Genomic DNA, 20240 nt, shown 5'->3' on the forward strand with positions numbered 1-20240 from the left:
GTGAAAAATCTAAATGAAATATATAGCATCAGGGAGGGAATGGCAAATATAGTTATAATGATATTAAAACCTTGAGCACATTGAGGTTTATTTCTGTGATTTAATATTCTCCATTAAAAAGGAAGGCTTTTGTTGCATTAGTGTTTCAGATAATGTTGTCGGCCTCCAAAAATCCCAATGAAGTTAGGTTTATGAATCGGTGGCCGTCGGGCAGCCAAAGCTTTCATTTGTTTTCTGTTATACTGTCCAGTATATTCCCACCTGGTGACATAACCATGCCATCAGCACTCAGTAACATATCACGGAGGTTAGAACATAAGAACAGAACTGAAGATTGTACATGTGAGAACCAAATTAACAGATCCAGTCATCCTTGCCAATGGATATCAGTGGCTACTAGCTGCAATGGTTATGCTCTGCCTCCAGAATCAAATACAGAAATGCTTCTGAAAACTATTTGTGGAAGTCAAGGGAAGGGAGAAAGCTCTTTTGCTCAGGTAGGTCCTGTTTGCAGATTTCTCACAGTAGTTGGCCACTGGGAGAACAGGACGTTGGACAAGATGGGCCATTGGCCTGATCCAGCAGCTTCTTCTTATTTTCTTATTTCCATTCCTGCATATAGTCTAGAGGACAAAAACATTTAAAGAGGGCCATCATTGATACCTGGCATGGCAGCGTCTGGAGTTCAGAAAGGTTCTAGCATGGTCTAAGCTTGAAATGGGCACTATGCATATATGAAAAGTTCAAAGAGCATCCACGTGTGACATCTTTGTCCCTTCGGAAAGAAACCATGAATGCTAGTTTTCTTTATTTCTTTATTTCATAGCTCAGTTGGTAAAGCATGAGACTCTTAAGCACAGGATCATGAGTTTGAACCTCACCTTTGGCAAAAAAAATTAATAAATTCCTGCATTGCAAGAGATTGGACTAGATGACCCATGTGGTCCCTTCCAACTTCACAATTATATAATTCCATGATAATTCTATGATTTATTTCACGTTATTATATTGCATACGACCATTTACTTCCAGGTTCTCTGGGGTTGCACAAAATTTCTTTCAATTTTTATGCTGCATTTGTTGCTCTTCCTGTGCAGAGTAGACCCAATGAAAATAAGGAAGATGACTAACTTGGGTCCATTAATTTCAGTCGGTCTGAACTTAGTAAGCTAGAATCGCTTGTTCGTAGCTTTTTAGAAAACCTCAATAAAAAAAAAAAAATGATTCAAAAGGAAAATACATGCCTAGTTAGGCTACCTGAAAGGTTTAGCAGCTGCTGAAAACATTGCCGTGAACACACCATATAAAAAGCATATTGGTACTACTGGCTATTTTATTTGCAATGCCTCTGCTCATGTTGACTTTTCTTCAACCGCTTGCACTGCAGACTGAGTTGATAAACCCAAGATCTCATTTCTGGTTAGCCACAGCCGGTTCAGATCCTATCAGTACATACACTCTCATGTATAAATCCACAAATGCCAACGGGGGCATTAAAAATTGATGCCCACTTGAGAGCGGCCAACTGCCTTGTAGATTCTTGAAAAGAAAGCAATCCAATCCAATGGGAATTGAAGGTTCAAGTCTCCAGGTTTATTCCGTCTCTGCCAGCACTGCAACTTGGTCCTCATTTTGCTGGGAGAAAAAGAAATATTTCTTCATGTTTCTAGAGCAGTATTTTTATATTAACGAGCAAAATGCAGCCGTGCGGATGTCATTATAAGCAACATTGCTGTATATCAAACCACAGTAATCTAGAAAATAGTTCAAGACAGATGCATTGAGATGATGGAAAACTGATCCTGTAATAAATTGATGAGTTTGGGTGTAGCTTAGGTGCCAGAATGGCTACTAATTGGTTTAAATGTATAAAAACTATTATAAAGTAATTGCACTTAAAAGGCAAAATAAAACACTTCTATCATTGCATTAAAACATCCGTAATTAAAAGGTATAATAAAACAAACCAGTAAAAATCATAAAAATTAAAACAGTTGAAAAATCCAAAGCAATTAGATCAGGAAATCCAAATTCAGGAGAATGCTTGCTTAAATATATTGTTTTCTGAAACACTTCCCTCCCGCCCAATATAGGCTCTCTTTTTTGTTGCAAAATTCAGATAACCGCACATTTCAAATGATGACAGTGTTTCAGTTCCCACTTTAGGGAGTGCAAATCTGAGAGATTCACCATGAAATGCAAACTGAATTGAATGTCTCACCCATCCCTACTTGAACTTGACCCTGTTCCTTTGCTTCCTTTGGAATGAATGTGAGATCTCATTCCAATTGCTGGAAGCCCCAGGAAATGAGAGTGCTCCTGTGCTCAGATCCTGCTCAGAGGCTTTCCACAGGTATCTTGTTGACTACTGTGAGAACAGAGTGCTGGACTAGATGGGCAATTGGCCTGATTCATTAGGGCTCTTTTTATATCTTTATGTTCTGCCCTCCTTTGGCATGTTTTGAATACTGTTTTCTGCTATCCTTCAGTTGAAAATCTGCTGATTAAACCAAGGCCTTGCAGTGGGGGTTTATGAACTGAGATGAAATTGAGTTTTGACTTGGCATTCACAGCCTACACCATTTATAACTGAGAGGTTGGCAGAGTGGTTACATTGCAGGCTAAGAGATGGGATACAGTCTTTCAGGCTTGCCGTTGTAGATGATAGTTTCTCAGAACAATGAATCTGCCCGAGGTATTAGAATCCTGAACTTTATTCACTCCTGGACTGCTGCCATTTGAGAATTCATTTCTCATCTCCCAACCAGAAGCAATATCAAACATCTAAGATAGGCCCGGTCATAAAAAGAGTGAGACTGACTACTTACATAGTGCCAAAACAAGGAAATGCAACTGAAAGGACATGGATTTGCATAAAATCCCCAAGTGCTAATTTATAAATGTAATCTTAGAAGAAAATAATATAATTTAAATGTAAACACAGGGCCCCCTCCCAGTTGTTTGTCTGTCTGATGAGCGTGTTCTCCAATGTACCTTTGATGCAGTAATAGTGTGTTAATGAAAGATTTTTACTGCTCTTACAGAACCTCCAAGTGTCCCTATTTTCCAGGGACAGTCCCAAATTTACAGAAGCCATCCTGGTTTCTGATTTGATCCTTGAATGTCCCTCTTTTCCTAAGGATGTCCCTATTTTCATTGGAGGGTGTGGAGTTATGTGACCCCCTGAGCCATGGAGATAAGTAGCTATGCAACCTTTGGAAGACAGTTGAAGGCAGCTCTGTATTGGGATGTTTGTTCCAATGTGTAACGCTTTATTATGTTTTTGTATGCTAGAAGCTGCCTAGAGTGGTTGGGGCAACCCAGTCATCATCATCATCATCATCATCATCATCATCATCATCATTGAATAGGACGTGCTATTTTCATCAGAGAAACATTGGAGAGTATGGACTTAAATATGTCTCTCCATTGTAAATTCAGTTCTATCAACCTTCTGCAAGACGATCTCGGATCTTTTGCACCTGAAAAGCAGAGCTGACATTGCTAATGATTAATAAATAAATAAGAGGACAAAGAGACTTGGACAGAAGGGGAAAACAGGCACATTCAGACATTCTTTGACCATGCTTCATTAGAGTAGTATCCAATGCAAATCCATTCTACTCTGAGCCCATAACATTCAGACAGTAAAATAAATACAGTGGTATCTCAGTTCAAGAACGGTCCAGTTTAAGAACGATTCGGTTTACAAACTCCGCAAAACTGGAAATAGTGTCTTGGTTTAAAAACTTTACCTCGGTCTAAGAACAGAATCCGAACGTTGGAAGGGCGCCGGTGGCAGGAGGCCTCATTAGGGAAAGTGCACCTCGGTTTAAGAATGGTTTCAGTATAAGACCGGACTTCCGGAATGGATTAAGCTCGTAAACCGAGGTACCACTGTATTGGAAAATTGTGGTTTTTATAGTAATCCTTTTTTTAAAAAAAAGAAAGAACACAATATGATTCTGAGAAGGAAACCAGTCCCAGCTGTCTGCGCTGAAAACAAAATGACTTTGGATGAATTTCGGCTCATTTATTTGTTTATTTACAGCTGCAATGATTGTAAAATATCTGATTTGTGAAAGGGAGAGGAAAGGTATACAAGGGGAAGATACAATAACTACTTTCCTAGTACAGCGGTACCTTGAGTTACAAATGCCTCAGGTTACAAACGCTTCAGGTTACAAACTCCGCTAACCTGGAAGAGTTACCGCAAGCTGAGAACTTTGCCCCAGGATGAGAACGGAAATTGTGTGCCGGCAGCGCAGTGGCAGCAAGAGGCCCCATTAGCGAAAGTACACCTCTAGTTAAGAACAGTTTCAGGTTAAGAACGGACCTCTGGAACGAATTAAGTTTGTAACTAGAGGTACCACTGTGCCTTCTTTCTTCAGTGTTACAGGCCTGCTTTGAAAAAGCAGATTGCTGTGCTATATATACACACACAAACACAATTGGAGGGGAAAGGAGGTGATCTTATTATAAACTTGGGCATGCATCTCACAGTTAACAAACTACTTTTTCCCATCTCCGCTCCAGAAATGCAGCATCTTCTTTGCTCGTCAGCATCTTTGCTTACTGTGCTTTACACTCCGTATTATTGATTTACAATTTGTTGCTCGCTGCCGCTGAGTAAACTACTACCGTTGCTTTTACTACTCGCGTTACTGACTCAACAGCGGCAGGATTGGATTTTGGAGGCTCGACGGGCTGAGGTGCCAGGAGATGGCTCTTCGGGGAGATGTTGTAGCAAATTGGGAGTTTAGCTCTTTAAATGGTATCAGTTACTTTAAAAAAAGGAGACAGGCAGCCTCCAGATTCTTTTAATTAAGCTTGTCCTATATTCTGTCTTTGCAAGTTGCTGCACTCATTCTGGCTCCTTTGGAACAGTTTAACCAACCACAGCCATCATCACACCATGGATTATGAAAGAGGCTTCCCCAACATCCTGACTAGGTAAGATATCTTTCTAAAATCTGGGGAGGTGGGGGCTTTGCAGCTGACATATATCCATGTATGTGCAGATGGGGGGCAGGCAAGGAAGGTTAACATCCCCCCCCTGCGTATCTTATTCCTTTTCCTCGTATTATGCTTCTGCCTTTGCTCTCAAGATAGAAAATGTGAAAACTTGGCTCTCCCCCCTTCCTCCTTCTCGTCCAGTGATTGAGAGAAGGAGAAGATATGTCACCTCTTGAATTGTAACCTGAGGGATGTAACTTTCTGCTGGGGAGAGCAACATTTGACTTCAGTTTCATGCTGTGGTTTCTGTGGTTCCACTTAGCCTGAGACCTGTCACTCATGGTAGGAGGTGATGAAGCTGTGATGATTACCCATTCAGTGTTCTGAGAGAGCACACCTTGCGAGATGAGATCAAAGGGAGATGTGTGCCAGCACTAGAGATCTACAGCAGGGACCAGCCAGGTCAAAAGGGGAAATTCAGTTGCCGGCTATCTCACCATTTACCTCACAGGCATCATGCGATTGGTGGTGTATCATCCCGGAATATGAAAGCCCAATTTTAAAAACATGCATACCGCATCATTCCTAACCTATCACCTATGCAACTAATCCTTTTTTAAAGAAGCCAAATAAATGACCATCACCATACTTTTGATAAATGAAATCCCTTGCAATTTTCAGTCTTGTGTTTTTTTCTTTTCTTTGGACAGGCATAAAACTATATAAATTTGCTATATTCAACCCCTGTGCCCCAATTCATCAATTAATTGGGTTCTTACTATGAATAATTTTTCATAAATCTAACACAGCAGCAGTAAAATTTTCTGCATTTTCTATAGGGGTGTTTTGTACAGAATAGTCACTGCTGCAAAGTAGTAATGGATGTGTTTATAAATTGCCTCTTAGTCGTTGCACTGTGTCAGAAGAGCATTTAACCACATCGGCCAGTGGATTATTATTCTTTTCCTCCAAGAGCCCTGTTCTCAGCACAGACATATGACTATGGAAGAATATTGTGGGCACTTCCAGATGACCTGTCCATCGAACATTCATCCTGATTTGTTTGCAGGAAGATTAGACAACGATGCTCGCTATTTAATGAGCATTCTGTTTGATTTGTTTTCGGGAGGGTTAGATGCCATTGTGTCGAAGCAAGTGTTTCTTATCCTACAATTTCCAGTGCACATTTTCTGTTGCAGAAAGCAAGATATTTTTGGGGAAGCGGGTTTGTTGCATTACACCTCCCAATCAACTGGAATTTCACAACCTGAATCTTCCAGTAGGTCGGTGATTCTCACTGGAAAATAGTGGCAGTCTAGAAGTGCCCTGTATAACATGGTTTATGTGTTCCATTGACCTGAATATAGCCTGCCTTGGGAAACACATGACAAAGGGCAGACCATAAACAAATACAAACAAATAAATAAATAAATAAATAAATAAATAAATAAATATTAATTCTTAGTTCCCTACAGCTGAACTGTTCTTAAATTATGCATTGATTGGCACTCCCTCATTTCCATCTCATGGTTTCCCATTAACATTCTTATATCTTAATGAGCTTCTCGTTGTCTTTCCACTGGGGAATTTCTAGGCGAATGTAGAAGTTCTCCTTGATTCAGTGGTGGCTGGTGCCCCTTGGGACTGGTGGGGTAGAAGACAAGGAGCTCAAACAGTAGTGGGAGCAAAAGCCAATGACAAGCAGGGCCAACTAATTCTATTTTCGCCTCTATCCTCATCCTCCTTTCTGAGTTCCGCAAGGGCAACACGGAGACCAAGGAGGAGGAAGATGGCTGCCAGGACTGTTTGTAAGTAAGAATGCAGGCCTGTGAGGGATGGCTGAGGGCAGACTGAGGTCCGTTGGGCAGTGCCCCATTTGCTCCAGTGGACTCATCCGCACAGCTCAGATGGAGAGTAGAGGCAGGGAAGGGGGCATTAAAAGCGGCAGTTCTTCTCAGATCTATCCACTTGATGATTTGTTGGTTGGGGTGTGGTGCTCCTAACTCCAAAGTGGCAGGCTGAATCCCATATGGGACAGCTACATATTCCTGCATTGCATGGGGTTGGACTAGATGATCCTAAGGGTCCTTTCCAACTGTACAATTCTATGATTCTATGAAGAGTTAAAAATCTGCAGCATGCTCTCTCGTTCTCTCTCATACTTACATACACTTGCTTTCAATTCCCTTAGCACACAAACCAATAATGCATTACAGATTTATGTCACATTAGAACAGGGCTTAATTTTATTTCATTTTCAAGGTTCCGGAGCCGAAATCTAAGTGCAGCGATGCTCTGCTCATGGGTGCTACTGCCTGGTGCAATTCTGTGGTCAGGGAAATTTTACTGTGTATGCTTCATCAACCAAGCCACCATTAAACATACACAGAGCGAATGCATGTTGCGGTTGGGTCTTGTTACAAACACCAGTTTCCTAAAACAAACTCTGGGGTCCTACGCAATTTAATTCTGGAATTAGGAGCCATACCTCATCAGACCTTTGGCCAATCTATCTCAGTTATTGTCTATGCAGAGTGGCTGTGGCACTCCAAGGTTTCAGCTGATGGTCTTTCGCAGCCTTATCTGGAAATGGCAAGGATTGAACCTGGTATGCGCATGTTTGTAGGGCAGTATAATCAGAGCTTCTCCCCTAGCACTTTCCCGGGGCCTGTGGATTTCTTTGGATGATACAGCTGTATTTAACATGTGAGCTACCAAGCACCTCCTATGCTAGCCTACTATGTACTTGGCTGCCAGTGCTAATGGATGAATCAACCACCAGTCCCATCAGCTTACATGCCTGAAGTGGGAGGGCAATTTGTCCTTTGCCTTAGCATTGGGATGGCACTAGTCATCACCCCAAAAGCATATTAAGTCTGCAATCCAATGTACTAGGGTTGCAATATTTCAAAAAGTGAAAATCCATACACAAAAACTACACTTCTGATATGGGTTGCCATATGTCCAGATTTCCCTGGATATTTCAGTGAGTTCCCCCTGGGCACAGGTCTGGGAAGTTGAGGACGTATGTACACTTACTTGGGAGCAAGTTTCATTTAATTCAATGAAATTTGGGCCCTATCTGTTTTATACACTGGATGCAGTATCATAACACTTTAAACAGTCATGGTTTCCCAAAAGAGTATTCTATGGGAACCATTGTTTGTTAAGGGTATTGAATGCTGTTTTGTTGTTTAGTCATGTCCAACTCTTCATGACCCCATGGACCAGAACATGCCAGGCACTCCTGTCTTCCACGGCCTCCTTCAGTTTGGTCAAACTCATGTTGGTAGCTTCGCGAACACTGTCCAACCATCTTTGTCCTCTGTCGTCCCCTTCTCCTTGTGCCCTCAATCTTTCCCAGCATCAGGGTCTTTTCCAGGGAGTCTTCTCTTCTCATGAGGTGGCCAAAGTATTGGAGCCTAAGCTTCAGGATTTCTCCTTCCAGTGAGCACTCAGGGTTGATTCCTGTTAGGAAACCCCTATTCCCTTTACAGAGCTACAATTAGCAGAGTGGTTTAACAGCCAATCCTTCTTCTCAGGGAACTCTGAGAACTGTAGCTCTTTGAAGGGGCTAGGAGGGGGGTCTCCTAACAACTTCCAGCACTCTTAACAAACTACAGTCTCCTGGATTCATGGTTGTTTAAAGCCATTGGCTGCTGCTTTAAATGTATGGTCAGATATGATGTCAAAAATCATGATTATTTAAACACGAGCAACTATGCATTGTAAGCTTGCATGGATACAAAATACAAAATTGTGGGGTCCAAATATAATTCTCCAAGCTCTAGCAAATATATAACAAAGAAGTTCACCAAACAATGCAGAAAATATTTGATGAGAATTCCAAGATCATATCTCATTTCCTGCTTCTTCAGAATCAAATTGGAGAATAGCTTATGAATTGCAGCCTTTAATCCTTTCAGTGGGAGAAATCCAATGTGGTGCTACATAAACATTCCATCTATGCAGGAATTTCTGGTTGCAGGGATGGACTGCCCATGAGGCAAGGTGAAGCAAACACCTCAGGCAAGATCCATGGGGTAACAGATCAGGCCTCTGAGGAATGCATCACATGTAGATCTTTATTCCCACCCGCCCCTTTGCTCCCAATGTAGATTTTCACTCTCCCCTTTCTTCCTGATGTAGAAATTCACTTCATCTTCACTGGCAAGGCAGGGGACACCATTTTGTGGTTTGCCTCAGATGCCAAAATGTCTAGGACTGGAATGTTCTACCCCTGCACTCCCCAAAATCTATTCTAAGGTTTTCCCCTAACTTCCCGGAGCATATTTGAGGAAGGTGCAGACTATTCAGGGGTGAGAGAAGGGGTGAAAGTCCCATTTTGCAAGTGTAAATGGTTGCACTGACGGGACAGGTTAGTTCATGGGTAGGCAAACTAAGGCCTGGGGGCTGGATCTGGCCCAATTGCCTTCTAAGTCTGTCCCACGGACGGTCTGGGAATCAATGTGTTTTTACATGAGTAGAATGTGTGCTTTTATTTAAAATGCATCTCTGAGTTATTTGTGGGGCATAGGAATTCGTTCATTTTTTCTTCTTCAAAATATAGTCCGGCCCACAAGGTCTGAGGGACAGTGGACTGGCCCCCTGCTGAAAAAGTTTGCGGACCCCTGATTAGTGCCCAAGGTCTCACAGTTTCCTTCCTTCCTTCCTTCCTTCCTTCCTTCCTTCCTTCCTTCCTGGCATATATAAAATATTGTAATCCACAATAAATAATAAACCTTATAGCCATATAGCATTTATTTTTTTATGGCATGTCATTGTCACTTGGGTTTCTGTGGCTTTCTCTTTCATTATGTTGCCCCCCCCCCTCATTTTTTGGCTAATAATTCCTCTCACACTCACATTGCCCTCTTTTGCAAGAGGTTGCAGCCAAGTACCTTTCAAGTATGAATTCTGCACAGAACAAGGCAGTGCCACAGAACAGGCCGCTTGTGGTGGTGACACACACCCTCTGTGGAAGGGGACAAAGGAGCTATTTTGTCACCTCTCCTTTCATGCCACTGATGTCTGCTTGTTCATGCAGAGATCATGGCCAGGTGCACTGTAGGCCGAATGCCTTTCAAGGTAAGAGTCTTAGCTCCTGCTCAGGCCCGAGAAGCAGGTCAGGTAACAATCTGTGTTTTGCCTCAGGCATTTCACTCCAGAAGAAAAAGGTGGCGGAAGAGCTGTCAGTTGCTTCATCTTAGCAGAGCTACAAGGCCTGCTCTCCCTGTATGACGGAGGGAACCGAGGGATGAATTATGGGAGGGCTGGAAGGAGGTCAGATAGAAGGAATGACAAACAAATAGTTGCAGGGAGGTGCATTGTTTTAGGGATGGGAGACATACTTGAACCAGCTTCCATTTAAAGAAAACCTCACCCAATTCACACTTTCTGAAACAACAAACCAAAATACAGCGATCCGCCAGAAAATTCGCTCCCCTCCGAATTTTGCAGCTCCAGTCCAATAATGGGTAGAAAAAAATGCATGCTGTAAAACTGTACTTATAAAGGCAGATATTAGTGAAAATAACATGCAAAAATGAATTAAATTACGGAAAAAGCCACTTACAAAAATGTGTACATTTGTCAAAACTGCAAAAAAAAAAAAAGTTTATTTGGAGAAAATAATGCCAAAACGCTGATGCATTTTCATAAGGGTTTTGCGAGGTAGTGTGAAAATGTAGAGAACTGAACTTCAAGCTCAGGAAAATGGTTACCGTAACTAAGAGAAGCAAAATTGACAGTTTTGTCTGTCTTCAGCAAGCGTGCAGAACCTTTGGCCCTCCAGATGTTGTTTCAGGCAGGAGTCTCTCTTAGCCTTACCTGGGGATGAAATGGATTGAATCTTGGAAACACCCCCCCCCCCTGCATAAAAGGTAGATGCACTGAACCACAGCCCTTCCCCAATTATTCAGCTTACCAGCTTACCAGGAAGGGAGTCTGGACTAAACAATTTGCTCTCCTCCTCTCTCTGCACACATGGACATTTACCTACACCTGCCCTGCTAAGGCTTTATGGGGAACAGCATTTTGGAGGAAATGGGAGGTTGGCAGAGAGGAGTTTATTTTCTAAGCCTGCTAAATTTCCACTAAAATGATGGTGATGGTTTTTGTGTGTGTGATGGTTTCTTTTTTAAAATAAATAAATAAATAAATAAATAAATAAATAAATAAATAAATAAATAAATAGCAAATTGATATGGGAAATGTGGAGAACATGGAATCATAGAAGCATATATTTGTAGAGTTGGAATGAGATCCCAAGGGTTATCTGGTTCAATCCCCAGCAATGCAGATAGGAAAGAATGAGAAACTGGGAGAAACTGAAACTGAAAGGTTTATCCATCCTTATTCCAGGCCATGTGAGACTTTAAGGAAAGGGGGAAGATAATGTTTGGGAGGTGGGGTAAGGGGATGGTAAAAAAGGACCCCTGGATGGTTAGGTCCAGTCAAAAGCGACTATGGGGTTGCGGCGCTCATCTCGCTTTTCAGACCAAGGGAGCCAGTGATAGCTTTCCTGGTCATGTGGACAGCATGACTAAACTGCTTCTGGTGCAACAGGACACCATGACAGAAACCAGAGTGCACGGAAATGCCATTTACCTTCCCACCGCAGCGGTACCTATTTATCTACTTGAACTGGCGTGCTTTCGAACTGCTGGGTTGGCAGGAGCTGGGACAGAGCAATGGGAGCTCACTCCATTGCAGGGATTCAAACAGCTGACCTTCTGATCAGCAAGCCCAAGAGACTCAGTGGTTTGGACCACAGTGCCACCCGCGTAAGATGAGGGCCCATGGGGAAGGGTGATTTTAGGGTTCAAATACTATGCGGCTTGGGAATTCCAGGAATTTAAAAGTAGGCCCCACACTTGAGCTAGGCTTTGTGCGGTTCCCAGATGACTTTTTCTGAATGTTGTCAGGGTCTTTAATTTCAACATCACAAAACGCAACTCCATTTCTTCTGTTAAATCTGAGGCTGAAGTAGCTTGGCAGATGGATAGATCTATTTAGATTACAGGGGCCTGACTTTTATTTACCGTGGATTCTGAGAATGCTGAGGATTATAGTCATTTTCAAAATCAGCCATGGCTATAAATTAGGTCTTTTGTTCTCTTTAATTAAACTCTGCATTCTGTGCTCATATAATCTGAGTGACAAAAAGGAATTGGCTGGAAGGTGGGTGGGTATTGAGACATCCTCACCTGACAGAAAAATTAAAATCGACCTGGGCAAATAAATTAAAATGGAGCTTGGGAACATGGCTTAAAATAATAATAATTTGTGTGCTGTTTGAGTCATGTGTTGGAAGTTCTAACCAGTTTCTAAAATTATTTCTTCTTTTGAAGTGCTTAAATCAGGAAGCTAGTATTTCTAGGGTTTTAATGGAGGATGACCCCAGGGTCTCATGTTTATTATCGGCTCTTACATCTTAATTGATATGGGGCTTTGGAACATTTTCAAAATGTTCTGAGCTATAATTCATTGAGGATGTCATGTAAAGCTTAGGGGGGAGAAAGAGTATGGAACAGATGGCACACAGACCATGCTCCTGACTGGGGAAATCGCAGGGACCGAGGTATCTTGCTGCTGTTGTTTACTGTGAGAGTCAAACGTTTCCTAAATTAGAACAGAATAGATATGCCTTCGTAAACATTGTGTGCATGGTTGCAATTGAGATTCTGTCTAAACATGAAATATGGCCAAGATAGATGAGATGAGGACTCAAAATGCCCGACTTCCCAGATTTCACCCTTCCCACCCCCCAGCAAATGTTTTTGGCATCCCACAATGGCATCAGGTTGGCCACTTCAAGACCAGGATGTTGGACCAAATAGCCCACTGGCCTGATCCTGCAGGTTACTCATATCCTGTTATGCAAATGACACTTGCAGGTGCACATTTTTTTAAACAGGGCAAATAGCAGACTCAGTTGGGGGGGATGAAAACCCAGTGGCGAAGCTGCATGCTCTTGCACCGGGGGCGGAGAGCAGATGGGGGCGTGGCTGGCACATGTCCCAGTGGTGTGGCACGCCGCTTGCGGGGGCATGGCACCCAGCGCGGTGGGGGGGGTATGTGGCACGTTTCCGGGGGTGTGGCCGCGATGGTACCCCCTCCCCAATGGTGCTGGGAGCAGTGTGCTCCCCCCTGCCCCCCATTCCTCTGCCAGTGGAAAAACCTTCACATTATCACACCATATTTGAAAGCAGTGCCGGATTAAACCCTGCGGAGGCCCCTAGGCAGTCGAAATCTCAGGAAACCCCCTCGCAAATTCTCCTAATTTGTTTTTGATTCTACCAGCCAACAATTTTAATAAACCAAGGGGCAGGCCCCCTAAAAGGTGTGGGGCCCATAGGCTGGTGCCTGCTCTGCCTATTTGGTAACCTGGCCTTGTTTGAAAGCTAAGGTATTTGCCTAGGCACAACAAAAAAAGATCGGAATGAGATGTCATAGATTTATTCTTTATAGTCACAATATTTTGCACTGAATTAGGAGTATATATCAAACGAATCCTATGTATCAGCCTGACGGCTGACAGTTTAAATTAGACTTATGAATTAAAAATGCTCATGAAACGGTAGAACATCTTTAAGCAAAATGTGTCGTTCATCACACCTCACAACAGACGTGTCTGATCTGGGAGTTGTGGAGAAGGATGGAGAAGGATGAAAAAGCGTCATGAATGCAACCTGGGATTGGAGGGGAGAGATACAGAGCACCAGAGATCTCAGTTAATTCCATCTGTTCAAGAGCTTTCAATCATACCACACATGCACACATGTTATTGTTTCCAAAGATAGTTGCTGCGTCTAGCTAGGTGGCAAGCATAGTGGCACAAAGGGAGGCAGGGAGGCAGAAGCTGGTGGAATTGCCACACTTGTTCTTGGGGAGCTGTAGAGGTTTCCACCCCAAAATGGCTCTGTCTCCAGAGTTCTCATATTCTGCTATGGGCTTTCTTACACAACAATTAGGGATGGTAGAGTATGTTGGTTTTAGTTTCTCATTTCCCCACTCTTTAAATTCAGTTATCCTCATTTCCACATCAGTTTGTGAATTGTTTTTTTTAAAGGTCTCATAAAAGTTCATCAACATTTTAGCATGCATTGCTCCTAATATCTACATTTGAATGCAATTTTGTCTAATATACACATTTTTGCAAAAGAAAACAAATCCCACAAATATAAAGCATATGTGCAGTGCTTCTTTTATTTAAAAAAAATGTTTAGGGGTACCCTCACTCTGACTCAAGAAAATCACCATTTTATAATTCAAAATTGGGGAAAATAAATACAGTAAAGGGACAAAAGTACAAAGAACATGCCTTACCTCATATTACACAGCTGACAGATCACAGTAACTTCCACATTCACATGAGGCTGTGAGCACTAACATCTTCCTGATTCCTCTGATGAAAAAGAGTTAGCAATTCTCCTACTCATATTGAGGCCAAACTTTCACCAGTAAAACACCATACATCCACATTCCACACTGCTTCACACATTAAATGCTCGCTTCCGTCTGGGACTCATGAAACACCGGGAAAGGAAATGAAGACGCCATCAGGGGTCGCAATGAAAATGATGATTCACCATGCTGGAGGAGAAACTATTTTTTTTTTAATTTTAAAAAGGTTAGTTTCTTCTGTTAGATTCACAAAATGTTTAGGGGTACTCATACCCCTGCATCCCCCCCAGAAAAAGCACTGCATATGTGTATGTTATTTTCACTTATACACATTTTACACTATATGTGCATTTTACACCAGTGTATGCACCCTTGTGCTCATTATTGTTGCTTTATTGAGCAAATTTTATATAATGCTTGAAAAACAAATGACTCTTAAGTAGTTTAAAACAATGTTGACTGGAGATACTGTATATACTTGGATGGGGAACTGCATTGCAAAATCAAGGTATTGGTTAGATATTTCAAAGGATGACAGAGTCTGACTTCACTTCTTTCAGTAAGTGCAAATTAAATGTTCGCCTTTACATGTGAACTGAATCAAATTTCTCTCCCATCCTTAATGGCAACTAGGCAGAAGCCTTGATTGCATACATTCTGCTGGGTTATAAGGCTATGTGACCACAACCCACCATATTCAAACCTTTGGGTGCCTCTGGACAAATGGGCAGAGCACTCCTGTGAAATGCCATTTTATCTTCCAAAGAATGATGTTTCCTTCACTTAGTCTTTCTCATTCATACAGTTGCTATACATCTAGTGAATGTGAACTATTAGGCTTCCATACACGCAGAATGAAGGGAAAGTATTTTAGAAATGAAAATTATTGATTCATTGTGGACCGATAATCAGTTGACTAACCTTACTTGGAGATATTGTAAATGTTAAATATTGTACGTGCAGGGCTGATGGTTAAAGATAATAAGTTTAAAAAATGTGAATTAGAAATAACTAGGGAAATAATGCAGCAACAAAAAGAACCTCTGGACACATCAGGAACAGAGTGTGGGAATCCAGTTTTTGGAAAAAATGTATTAAATTTGTTTTAATGTGGCTTATTTGGTAAAAAATTGGAAAAATCAATAAAAATGATTTAGCATAGAGTTGTTGTTCAAAATCATAATATTGTAAATGTAACAAAACTGATTTGGACCTGTGAACATCATCGGAGGCCCTTATTCATGTGCCCCCTCCACAAGAGGTCCAGAGGGTGACAACATGAGAATGGGCTTTTTTGGTAGTGTCTCCCCATTTGTGGAATGCTCTCACCAGAGAGGCTTGCTTGACACCTTCATTCCATAGCTTTAGGCACCAGGCAAAAATGCTCTTCTATAAGCAGACCTTTGGTAGATTAAACCATCTATGGCATTTTATAGGTGTTTCTGGGAGGTGGGGTTATTGGTTGGTTGGTTTGTGTTTGTTTTTCATGTATTTTGTGTTCTCAGTTTGTATTTTTATGCTGTAAAGTGCCCTGTGATCTTCAGAGGAAGGGTGACATGTAAATTTAATACAGTGGTACCTCGGTTGTCAGACGTAATCCATTCCAGAAGACAGTTTGACTTCCGAAAGGTTCGACAACCGAGCTGCAAAGGACGGTCTCCAAAATCAATGGAGAAAATTGAAGGGGGAAAAACCCAGCAGAAGCCGTTCAACTTCTGAGGTGTTTTCGAAAACAGAAGCATTTACTTCTGGGTTTTCGGTGTTTGAAAACCAAAACATTCGGCTTCTGAGATGCTCGAAAACCAAGGTACCACTGTATATAAATAATAAATAAATGTAATTAATAAAAAATAATAAGTATTGAAACACATAAGGTAGGTTGAAAGCTTCCCAAAGATAAATGACTGCGTACGTCATATACCCACAAGATCTTCAGAGTCTTCCTTTGCAGAATCTTATCTGACACTGCAGTTGTGTGACAAAGGCCCCAAATCAGATTAATGGAAGCAATTTCTACCGATAATATGGGCAGTGGGGGGTGGGGGGTTGGCTCCAGACCACGCTGGATGGATTGAGTCTGATTAAGAGGTGATATGAAAGCCGTCTTCAGAGCTGGTAAATGATTGATTATACCATTTCTACCCAACAGCTGCACATCTACATGTTTGTTCCACATTCTCAAAGAATTATAAAAGCCTGGTGAATTCATGCCGAATTCATCCTCAGCATGGATTATTCTTCTGTATGTTGAATAACAATTATGGTGCAACAGCCCCTTCTGGCAGTTTTACCTGGGATGACAGCTGATTGCTCTGCAGTCTCCAGGACTTCTGCAAGGTCCCTTTTGATTTCTTATGATATACTTAGATATTTTATTTTAAAAACCAACAATTTCATACTTGAGTTATCTAAGTACTTCCGAGGGAATGACACACTCTGGCGACTCGCAGCGTTTTGCTTTTCTTTCTTTTTTTAATTGTCATTTTGCTCTAACACACAATCTCTTGCCACCTCTGGTTTCTATACTTCGTCATTGGTACTCCCTGGAAACAGAGACTCTGGGAGCTTAACAGCATATTTATTGTTAATATTTCATTTTGCTTCTCTTGCAATTTCTCTGGCTGCATTCAGAAGGCAATTTACTCCATCTTTCCAGTGTTTCCTTACATCTTAATTTCCATGTTTTATGCGACCTTTAACAGGACATAAAAGCTACTTCTGGAAGTCTAGTGGAATTTACCAGATGTTTAGCATGCATTTCCTTGTTAATTGTTTCTGGAAAAAATCAATTTGCAACCTCGTTAAGTCAGAAAATCGGGTGTGTGTGAATTCTGCACTGTAATTTCACACAACAAAATGTGGGGCTGTATGGTGCCATACAATTCTTTCCCACTGCTTACAATTTAGCATCACGTGGTCGTATATTGATCAAAAGGCCACCGTTCCATAGCACAACAAGTACTGCCATGTGGAAGGGACATTAGAAAGTGGGACAGAAGTGCTGGCATTATAATCAGGAAAACTAGCACAATAGTTTTCACAGCAGAATTGCACCTGCCATCTTTCTTCAATGCTTCTTTGATATATAACTGTCACATCAATGGGCTTTCACTGCTATCCTGCCGTATTTTAATAGGGGAAATTGCTTTGCAAAGATGTAGTAGACACTGGGGGAAATCGCATACAAACATGCATGGATTAGGAAAAATTCTCACTAAAATGCTGATGCATTTTAATGGGGACATTAAAATAAACAAATCACAAACTGGTGTGGAAGTGTGGAGTACTAGACGTAAGACTATATAAAAGAGAAATGGAAATGAACAGATTCACTCATCCCTACGCAAGAGTAAGGGCGCCTGGGGACTCTGGGTCTCTTTGACTGCAAGTTGTCTCTGAAACATCATCATAGAAACATAAGACTGTAGGGTCAGAAGGAATCCAAAGGGTCATCTTGTCCAACTCTCAGCAATGCAGGAATCAAAGCTAAAGAATCATTGGCAGAGGGCCATCCAATGAAGAAGAGTCCACCATTTTCTGAGGTGGTCCATTCCACTGTCAAACAGCTCTTGCCATCAGAAAGTGATGAAGAATCTCATTTCATGTCATTTTAATGCATTGGTTTGGGTCCTCCCCTCTGGAGCAGCAGAAAACAAGCTTGCTCCATGCCTTCAGATAATTGACATATCTTCAGATAACTGAAGATGGCTATCATATCGCTTCTCTGTCTTCTCTTCTTCAGATTAAGCATACCAAACTCCCTCAACAGTCCATCGTAAGACTTGATTTCCAGACCCTTTATCATCTTGGTTCATCTTGGTTCCAGCAGTTATGGTTGGGGTTTGGTCCAGGATACCAGAGTAAGGTCTCCTCCTTGAGCCTTCCTGTTTCTGGAAACAGCACAGGTCTCTGGCTCCTTACTTCTTACACCTGAACCTTGTCACCATACTGCTTGTAAATCCACTATAAGACATTCTGTACACAGTCACAGTGGGACATACTTTGGAGAGGAAGGTCTTTACCCATGTTGAAGCGACAAGTGAGTGCCTGTGAGCCAGGCGTTTTCCTCCTGCTTTGAATCCCCTCTCCACCTTTTTCATGCTCGACTTCGTGTTAAGGGAATTTCACATCTGCTCAATGATGTGACTAAACTAGGGCAATTTCAAGCTTTATTAGCAGCGTCAGCTTCCAAATACCACTAAAACGAGAATCAACAGCTGTTCCAGGCACAGTCCCTTTGGAGAATTCAGGGCCTTCATGTTCAGCGATTCAGAACTCTCTAATAGTCCTAAAATTGGATCTATTTCCATAACATGGCGTGAAAGGAAAATGTGTTGGAACATGTAGGACAATTGTTAGCGGTGAAGAACATAAGCCATGAGCCAATGTCCCATTCTGGCCCTCTGAGAAGGCAAGGGAGCTGCCCAGCAGGTTAAGTACCAATAGCGTTGGGTTCTGAGCACAGGCAAAACACAGATGTTCCAAACAGAAAGACCAGAGAGTAAAATTAATGCAAAATTCACATGGTATCTCATTGCTTCTCCACATACTTATCAGCCTGAGCATCACATTCTCTTTCAGAGGGTGCTGGGAAATTTGTTTCCAGTGTCGAGTAAAAATAAATTAAATGGGGGGGACGACAATATCTAGAAAATCTAAATATTATTTGTTTACACTCCCCTTGAACTTCTCCCGATAAAAGTAATCAATCAAGGTGGCTAAGGCTGTTTCAGTGCCACAGGTCTGAACATCAGTTGCTGGAAAGCGGCAGGAGAGGAGCATGTGCCTGTGCTCGCGTTCTGCTTGCGGGCTTCTCATAGGCATCTGGACATTGAGAACAGGATACCAGGCTTGATGGGCCCTTGGCCTGATCCAGCAGTCTCCTCTTATGAAGCTAGATTGAGATGGGTCTAGATCAGAAACATGGGTCTCCAGCTGTTTTTGGACTACAGTTCCCATCATCCTTGACCACTGGTCCTGCTAACTAAGGATGATGGGAGTTGTAGTCCCAAAACAGCTGAAGACCCCAGTTTGGGAAACACTGGTCTAGATAATCAGTTTTACAGTCATACCTCGGGTTACAAACACTTCAGGTTGCGTTTTTTTTGGGTTACGGACTGCCGAAACCCAGAAGTACCGGAACAGGTTACTTCTGGGTTTCAGCAGTTGGGCATGTGCAGAAGCACCAAATCGCAACCTGTGCATGCACAGACGCGCCGTTGCAGGTTGCAAACACGGCGGGTTGTGAATGTGCATCCCGCACGGATCACATTCACAACCCAAGCATCCACTGTACAGTGGTACCTCAGGTTACAGACGCTTCAGGTTACAGACACTTCAGGTTACAGATGCTTCAGGTTACAGACTCCGCTAACCCAGAAATAGTACCTCAGGTTAAGAACTTTGCTTCAGAATGAGAACAGAAATCGCATGGCGATGGCACGGCGGCAGCAGGAGGCCCCATTAGCTGAAGTGGTACCTCAGGTTAAGAACAGTTTCAGGTTAATAACGGACCTCCAGAACGAATTAAGTTCTTAACCCAAGGTACCACTGTATTTGATTTATTTAACAAAATGCATATATCACTTGACGGTAGCAGAACCTCTAAGTGAAACCACAAGAAGCTTCCCCCAGGTTTGCCTGACACTCTCTGGCAACCGTCCTCTCAATCACCTTACCAGTGAAGGAAATGTTATCAACTGGGTGGTAGTTGTCCTAACACCGAAGACCAACCATGCCTCCCCTGATCTTTCTCTGTGCTGCAGCATATCATACCCAGGCTCTTTCAACCACTCCTCATTCGACTAGCCGCTCTAGTGATTTAGCAAGACTCATTCCCAGCTCTTAAGCAGTAGAAGATTCTAATTAATTGCCGT

General features: G+C 42.1%; 1 protein-coding gene across 1 annotated transcript in view; it reads left to right on the forward strand.

The window, feature by feature from the left end:
- The window catches only part of CALN1 (calneuron 1), a 137344-nt gene that overhangs the window by 10360 nt on the left and 106744 nt on the right, over positions 1-20240 (forward strand). Inside the window, exon 2 of the mRNA XM_083588003.1 lies at positions 4856-4953. The gene's annotated coding sequence lies outside the window, so the exon portion shown is untranslated. The remainder of the gene's footprint in view (positions 1-4855; positions 4954-20240) is intronic.

Source organism: Podarcis filfolensis (genome assembly GCF_964270895.1).
Source record: "Podarcis filfolensis genome assembly, chromosome: 15".
NCBI lineage: Eukaryota > Metazoa > Chordata > Lepidosauria > Squamata > Lacertidae > Podarcis > Podarcis filfolensis.